Genomic DNA, 7,542 nt, shown 5'->3' on the forward strand with positions numbered 1-7,542 from the left:
TTTGTGCAACAACAACAACAGTCCAAAATTCAACCCCATCTTTGTGTATACTCTTTCTTGGTCATAACTCATTCTCTGACGCTGGAAGATTTTTGAACCTAAAAAATTGGCATATCATAATCCGTAGGGACTATTCACCATTCCCAATGGATTTCCTTTACAACTCCAAAACTGTTATAAAAAAATCCATTGAAACCCTCCCAAATTGAAAAACCACTTACAAATCTGAAGACATGGTTATTGATATCAGACCCTCAAAGAATATTACTGCTACCACTCCAGGCACCCCAGCAATAGCTTTGCCCCCACCCATCTTGATTCCCCCACCAACCAAAACCGCTTCATCATACTCAAAAAAAACTCACCATGCTCAAATTCCCTTCAAAGAAATGGTTACCAAATATATCTCCTCAAAAGTTGATTAGATTGAATGAGTCACAGCAGTTTCTGACAATATTTTGTAGATTATGAAATTTCATCTAAAATTGAGTTGCTGGAAATGAGTGAGCTGAGCAGGTTGCCATGAAGCTTTTGAATGTCTTATGTGGAAAGACATGATCTTAAGCTTCTTTAATTGAACTGGGTTCAATTTTATGAAAAGCATCAGAACATGTCCGAAGAATATCCGAAGTCCCAAAGACAAAATATGCGGTGAGCCTCCTATCACCTCTTGTCACTCTACCTGACTAACTAACCTAAAGACTTAGAAACAGGTATACACAAAGAATAAAAAAGATCAGACAACATTATGGAAGTGAGAATGTTGGAATCAGTAATCTGACATAAAGAGGTTTAAGTCAAGAGATAAAAATAGGAATAAATTCAACACATAGGTCTTAGTTTAAGTGAACTAGTGTTGAGGTTGATATCAGGTGAAAAGAAAACAATACAATATCAATCATTGATTAGTGGTTTGGTTTGAATGAAATATAAATGGAACAATTGAATATATGAGAAGAGAATAGAAACTGTGGGAACTCACTATTTTCCTATACCGTGATGGACGGATGAGGAAAATAGAGAGTGTACACGCACTGCCAACATAGATACCTTGGAGTACACAACCCAAGGCATCATCAGAGGTAAATCCTTGGATAGACCTTGTCCAAGGTGATATTCTGCGCTGGAGAATTGCCTCGGATCAAAAACTTGGACAGCTTCTGTCTGAGGTTTGTAATCCGATGATACCTTGGATTGACAAATCCGAGGTAAATATGTTGGTGGTGACGCCTCCCAGGAGTGGCTCAATTAAAAGTGAAAAGATTAGGGTTTAATATTTAAGATTTAATTTCAATTTGATTCAGGTGTTTTAAGTTTGAAGTGTTTTGTGGAGTAATGTGTTGCTGTACATTTCCTAACATCTGAAATCAGGATGAGCCCCAAGACCCACCAAATCAGGGATCCCCGTGGTACACCCTGGCAAGTTGGGGGGTTGTTCTGGCCTCCAAATGGTCCCAGAACCACAGGGATGGTCGGGTCTGGGGTTGTTCTGAGGATTGAAAAAAGTGACCCTCCTTGGGGACCCTGAGGAAAATATTTGTGCAAAAAGCAGACAAATTGATGTTTGGGAAAGATTGTGCACTGCGGTATTTGCCGGTATTTGACGGGTACTTGAGGATTGCCAGTAATTCTCTGGTGAATTGGTGGCCTGTCAGGGGTCAAGGTACGGGTGTCGGTCTTGCTTTCAAGGAGAGAAGAAGCTCATGGAATGGCACGGTTGGTCCTTGTTCTACCTTTTGGAAAAGGTTGATCACCCGGGCAGCTCAATCCCCGGCATTTGGGGGTTGGGGCTCATCCTGAATCTGAAACCCTAGTTCAGAGAGCGGGTGTCTCTCAACATTCTACTGTCTGTTTCATCCTTGAAGAAATGTTAAATTATGTGGTTGTTTGCTTAAAATTTACTACAAGTTGTTGTTTATAATCTGATTATAAAGTGTAAAGCTTTTGGTTTCTCTTGATCTGATAAACCTCTTCCATTTTTACATCTGTCTTTTCCAATTTGCCTGCCAATGGCAACAATTACTATGGCTCTAATTGTATTGGACCTTTGCCTAAAGTTCTCATCAAACAACCTCCCAGAATCCTTTAAACTTCAGCTTTCACTACAAATTCAACTTTGTCATCAAGATTACCAACCTCAAAATATGGGCCAATTTTGCAGGGCTTCCAGTTTCAACTTGTGGTAGTGCAGTTTCTCATTACCTTGAGCCTCTGCTATGCAGATTTTAAGAATCATGGAAGGGCAATTGTTTTGAACCTAGGTTTTACCTTGATGGAGCCTTTAACAAGTGATGATCTCCTTAAATTGTTTTACTTAAATTCATCCCATATGCTGTGTCAAGATTATTACTTTTTGTAGCATGGGCCAAGCATGAAAGCCTCAAAAAGTGTGAGATAATTTATAGATGTTGAATGTGTCTCACTGTATGTGTCTTGGTGTTTGGTGGAAATTTCAGATTTGCTTGCCAGAGTATTTATCTGAATAGCTTTTGGTATGCAATCATAGTCTGATTACTGTTTGAATAATTTAAGGAGGGTTCCCTCAATGAAAGGCTAGTGTTTCTGAACTGTCAAATGCGTAAATTTGAACAGCTTGACTACCGAAGTCTTTTAGATGAGTAGGTGAAACTTGAGGCAGCTGCATTGTTTATTTACATCACATAGACAGAGTTCCTCCATCTGTTGATATTGCAGAAATGGGAATCTGAGTGATTGATTGGTCTAGGCTTCCTTCTGAACCTCAATTTGTAAGATAATTTGTGTTTTGCACGGTCCTACCCAGTTATGAAATTGTACATTCAAGAAGCTACTCAATATTCTGTTCATGTGCACATCATAGTCCAAGCCTCTTGCCAGTTCCTTGTTACATGAACTTTTGCAAATAATCCAGCTGGATATGTGTCAATAACTTATTTTTTGTCTATTCAAAGAGCATTTGATATTTGAGGGTTATGTGTGTAGTAGATCCAAGAATTGAAGTCTATTGCAGAGATAACTGAGACAAAGAATATCTCACCCAGGCCATATCAATATGCTGCAAGCTTTGTGGCAAGAGAAAACAAGAATAAAAAACAAGAGAAAGAAAGAAAAAGAAGAAAAAGGCCAGGTATTGAGATTTGTGCTGATAACAATACTGACTGCCTTGTTTGGGGTAGGTTTGACATGACATCAAGCTCGAATTGAAAAAATACTCCAAATGATATTTGGCAGTGTTGAGGTTCAACAATGAGGATGGTGGACACTGAATGCAGCAAAGAGAAGAAAAAATATTTTATTAGCATGGTATACCACAACTAGCTAAACAGAGCCCTTTCAGACAAGCAAACTCACATATGATTGACCTCCAACAGGGGTGGCAAGGACCTAACGAGAACAATTATAGCATTCCCATTCTGATTCATGCCCTTGGCTTGTGGCATTTGGACAATCTTCAAAAATGTATGCACTGCAGACATTATTCGGGTTCCCCAAGTGGGCAGGGAAAAATGATTGGGAGTATGATTTGTCATAAAATGGTCTATCACTCCACACCTGAGCCATAACACCCACACTACATATGTGTAGCAGGCTCAGTGAATATGTGGTTATCATGTACATACAGTTCTGCTCAGTTATCTGCTCATCAGGACAAGTTATTCATATGTAATACATGCTGTAACTTCTTTCAGATTGAAAAAAGCTTCCAAAAGATTGACTACATACACTGACTCAATGTTTTGGTGTGATCTCATCAACTCAACTGCATGTAACACACTTTCTGTTACTAAGACATAGCTTCAACAATATTGCCTGAGCAGCTACAGAATTATATGTAGTGAATTTTTGGGAAAAAAAATTCAAAGTCGAAAAAGTTACATGTGGTATAACATGTGATTTATTTATTCTGATGGGCAAAAAACTGAGCAGACCTGTATGTACATGATAGACAACTATTGACTTAGCTTGCTGCACATATGTAGTGTGGGTGAAATGGCCCAGGTGTGCAGTATTAGATTATTTTATGAAAAACTGTACTATTAATCATTTTCCTCTGCCAAATTGGGGAAGTTGAATGATGTTTACAGTGATGTGAAATAGTCTTTTTTGCTACATTCAGGACATTTGTAGTTGCCCACAATCTTATCAATGCAACACGCTTCATCATTGGGTTGACCACAGCGAGCACAATCAATCAAAGCACCACAACTTCTGGGATATTTATGCATTTTCATTTTGACATTGCAATCATCACATTTAGGTGGTGTACAGAAGCCTACTTGTGCTAGTCCAAGTAGAAAAGCTGTGACAACAATGAAAATGGATGCTGATTGAAACTTCATCCTGCTGGAGCTAATGAATCAACTGACTGATTCTAAAATTATGATCTTATTTTTGGAATTTCCTTGGAAGTGTAGAACTAATTTGATGGTCGTTAGGGAGACTTGGAGAAGAGAGGGGGATTATATACCTTTTCTGACTGAAATCACTAGTGGCCAAGTTGTGGTTCAGATTTCTCATATTGGACTTATCAATATGTGGCAAATTTTCAGAAATTGTAATCAGTGTGACATGATAATCAAACCCACATCTTGAAACTTCTTTGACATAAATAAGGCCAAGTTATGGTTCAGATTAGTTGCCAACATGTGGTCTAGGCTACACAGCTGGTTCATCAATCTGTGGCAAGTTTCTAGAAGTGGGGATCAGAGCCCAAACCTGCATCATGAAACTCAGCTTATGCAAATATGGCCAGAATGTGGTTCAGATGAGTGGCCAAGATATGGCTTGAATTGCACATGATTGGGATGTATGAAATTTCCACCCTTAAGGCTGAAGGTGGCCAATTTAATTGAAGTGTGTGTTGAAAATCAATTTACACTAAAAAAGTTTTGTTCTTGAATATGATCCTTTTGTGCTTGCTTTGCTGGTGGATTGAGGTGTAGGTTCATGTGAACAAAGGGGCTATAGTGAGGGTGATTACTAGCTTGTGTTTGAGATTTTCTTGTGGGCAGGAGTCTCCCCTTGTAATATAACTCAAGAGACAAGAACATTGAGAGACCAATTGGTCTTAAAAAGTTCAAGATGTTTGCTCTCCTCAATTGGCCTTGGAACTTTCCCATGTTTCATTGTGCGCAAAAGGCAATAATTCAACTCCAAGATTTGCTCTGGCTGTACAATCTCAAAGCCTTTGATTGAACTTTTAAACACCGGAGGCAGCTGTCATGATATGAAATAAAGTTTACAAATCACAAGAACCTTCAGTCAACCTGAAAACTAGTGGCAAGTTGGTAAAAAGAATTTGATAATAAATCACCTGATGCAGTGGTGAACATGGAAGACAAAAAAAGGGTAAGGGCATAGCTTTCTCCCAATGAGTTTCAGAGTGCAGGAGGGACACCCTATTAGACACCAGGATGATGATCTATTGAATCTTAGAAGACATCATCTGTCTAGGTGGTGATTAAACAGAGAATGCTTTTTCCCATGCAAAAATTCTGCAACCTTCGTGGAAAGAGAGACCAAGAGTAAAAAGCATTAGAAAAAAAGGAAAGGAAGAAAAAGGCCTGGTATTGAGATGAGTTGCTGATAAGACTAGTGACTGTCTTGTTTGGGGTAGGTTTGACATGAGTTCAGACTTGGATTGAAAGAAGCACTTCAAAATTATATTTAGCCTTGAGTGTTGAGGTTCAAAATTGAGCATAGTGGACAATTGATGCACCACAGAAAAGAAAAAAATGTTTTGTTAGCATGTTGTATCACAGCTAGCTAATCAGCAACATGTCAGGTAAGGAAACCCACATATAATTCACCTGCAAAATGGGTAGCAGGATCTAGATATCAGGATCACAAGATTTGCATGTCAATACATGCTCTTCGATTGAGCACTTTCCAGGTTCAGAGTATCTATGATCCACATCAGTACATTCCCCACATCTGTATCTGCCCACATAAATTTCAAGGTGACACCTTAACCAATCATCATTAGAACAGGTGTCACAAGCCCAAGATGCTCCACACTCTTCCTTCATTTGTTTCCATCCCATTTCAACATTGCAGTGATCACATAGAGGTGCTGGTGGCCGTTCGGGATTAGGACACACAATCACTTGTGCTAGTGCAAGTAGGCAAGCTGTGAAGATGATGAAAGTGGATGCTGATTGTAACTTCATACTGTTGGGGCCAATTAATTAACTAACTGATTCTAAATTTATAATCTTCTTCTTTAGAATTTACTTGGGAGTTCAGTACTAAATTGATGGTTTCAATGATGATGATTAAAAAAGGCAAGAATCTTGCAGAAGAGAGGAAGCTTATATAGCTTTTTTTGACTTAAATATGTAGTGGCCAAGTTGTGGTCCAGATTTTTGAAATTTGACTTATCAATATGTGGCAAATTTTCAGAAATTGTAATCAGTGTGGTATGCTAATCAAACCTGCATCACAAAACTTCCTTGACATAAATATGGCCAAGTTATGGTTCAGATTAGTTGCCAACATGTAGTCTAGACTGCACAGCTGGTTTAGCAATCTGTAACAAGTTTTCAAAAGTGGGGATCAGGGTGAATTGTTACCCAAACCTGCATCATGAAACTTGACTTATGTAAATATGGCCAAGATGTGGTTCAGATTAATGGCCAAGATGTGGTTCAGCATGGTGGCCAAGATGTGGTTCAGATTAATGGCCAAGATGTGGTTCAGCATGGTGGCCAAGATGTGGTTTGGATTGCACACAATTTGGATGTATGATGTTTTCAACCTTCAGGCAGAAGGCAGGGATTCTAATCGGAGTCTTTGTTGAAAATTGATTTATACTAAAAATGTTTTGTTCTTGAATACAATCCTTTTGTGCTTGAATTTCTGTTGGATTGAGGGGTAAGTTGATCTGAACAAAGGCAATATTGTGAGTCTCAATCAAAGGTGGTCAATGACTTGTGATTAATCTGTTCTTGCTGGAAGGCTTCTTTGCTTGTTGTAATATAGTCTCTATTTTTTTCTGATTCTTTTCCTTACCAAAAACACTTGTGTGATTTCAGTATATCTACTCATCCTACAAACTTATACTTGATCTCCATGAACTCTTTTGGTACACTTTGTTCTCAAAAAACTCAGAATCTGTCTGAAATGTGATTGAGCCCTCAGATGCTCAACTTTGAACAGCTTCAATGTCCAAGTATTTTGGAAGACTCCAAATTTGAGGCAGCTCCATTGGTTTCTTACATAACATAGATGGTGTTCATCCATTTGTTGAAATATTTCAGAAATGGAGATGTAATTGATTGATTGCTCTAGCCCTTCCTTTTGAAGCTGAGTTTGGACAAACAATTGTGTTCTGCACACTCCTAACCAATTATGAAATTGCACATACAAACAAGTACCCAGATTTTGATGTGCAAAGCTAAGTCCAAGCCTCTTGCCAGTCCCGTGTTACATAGACTTTTGTCAATAATCCAGCTGTGCTAAATACCTATTGTGTGTTTATAGTCAAAGATCATTTGATTTTTGACAGTGCAGTGTGTAATATATCTAAAAATTGAAGTCTTTATCATAGCAATCACTCAGACA

Source organism: Melampsora larici-populina (assembly GCF_000204055.1).
Source record: "Melampsora larici-populina 98AG31 unplaced genomic scaffold MELLAscaffold_43, whole genome shotgun sequence".
In the NCBI taxonomy this organism is placed as follows: Eukaryota; Fungi; Basidiomycota; class Pucciniomycetes; order Pucciniales; family Melampsoraceae; genus Melampsora; species Melampsora laricis-populina.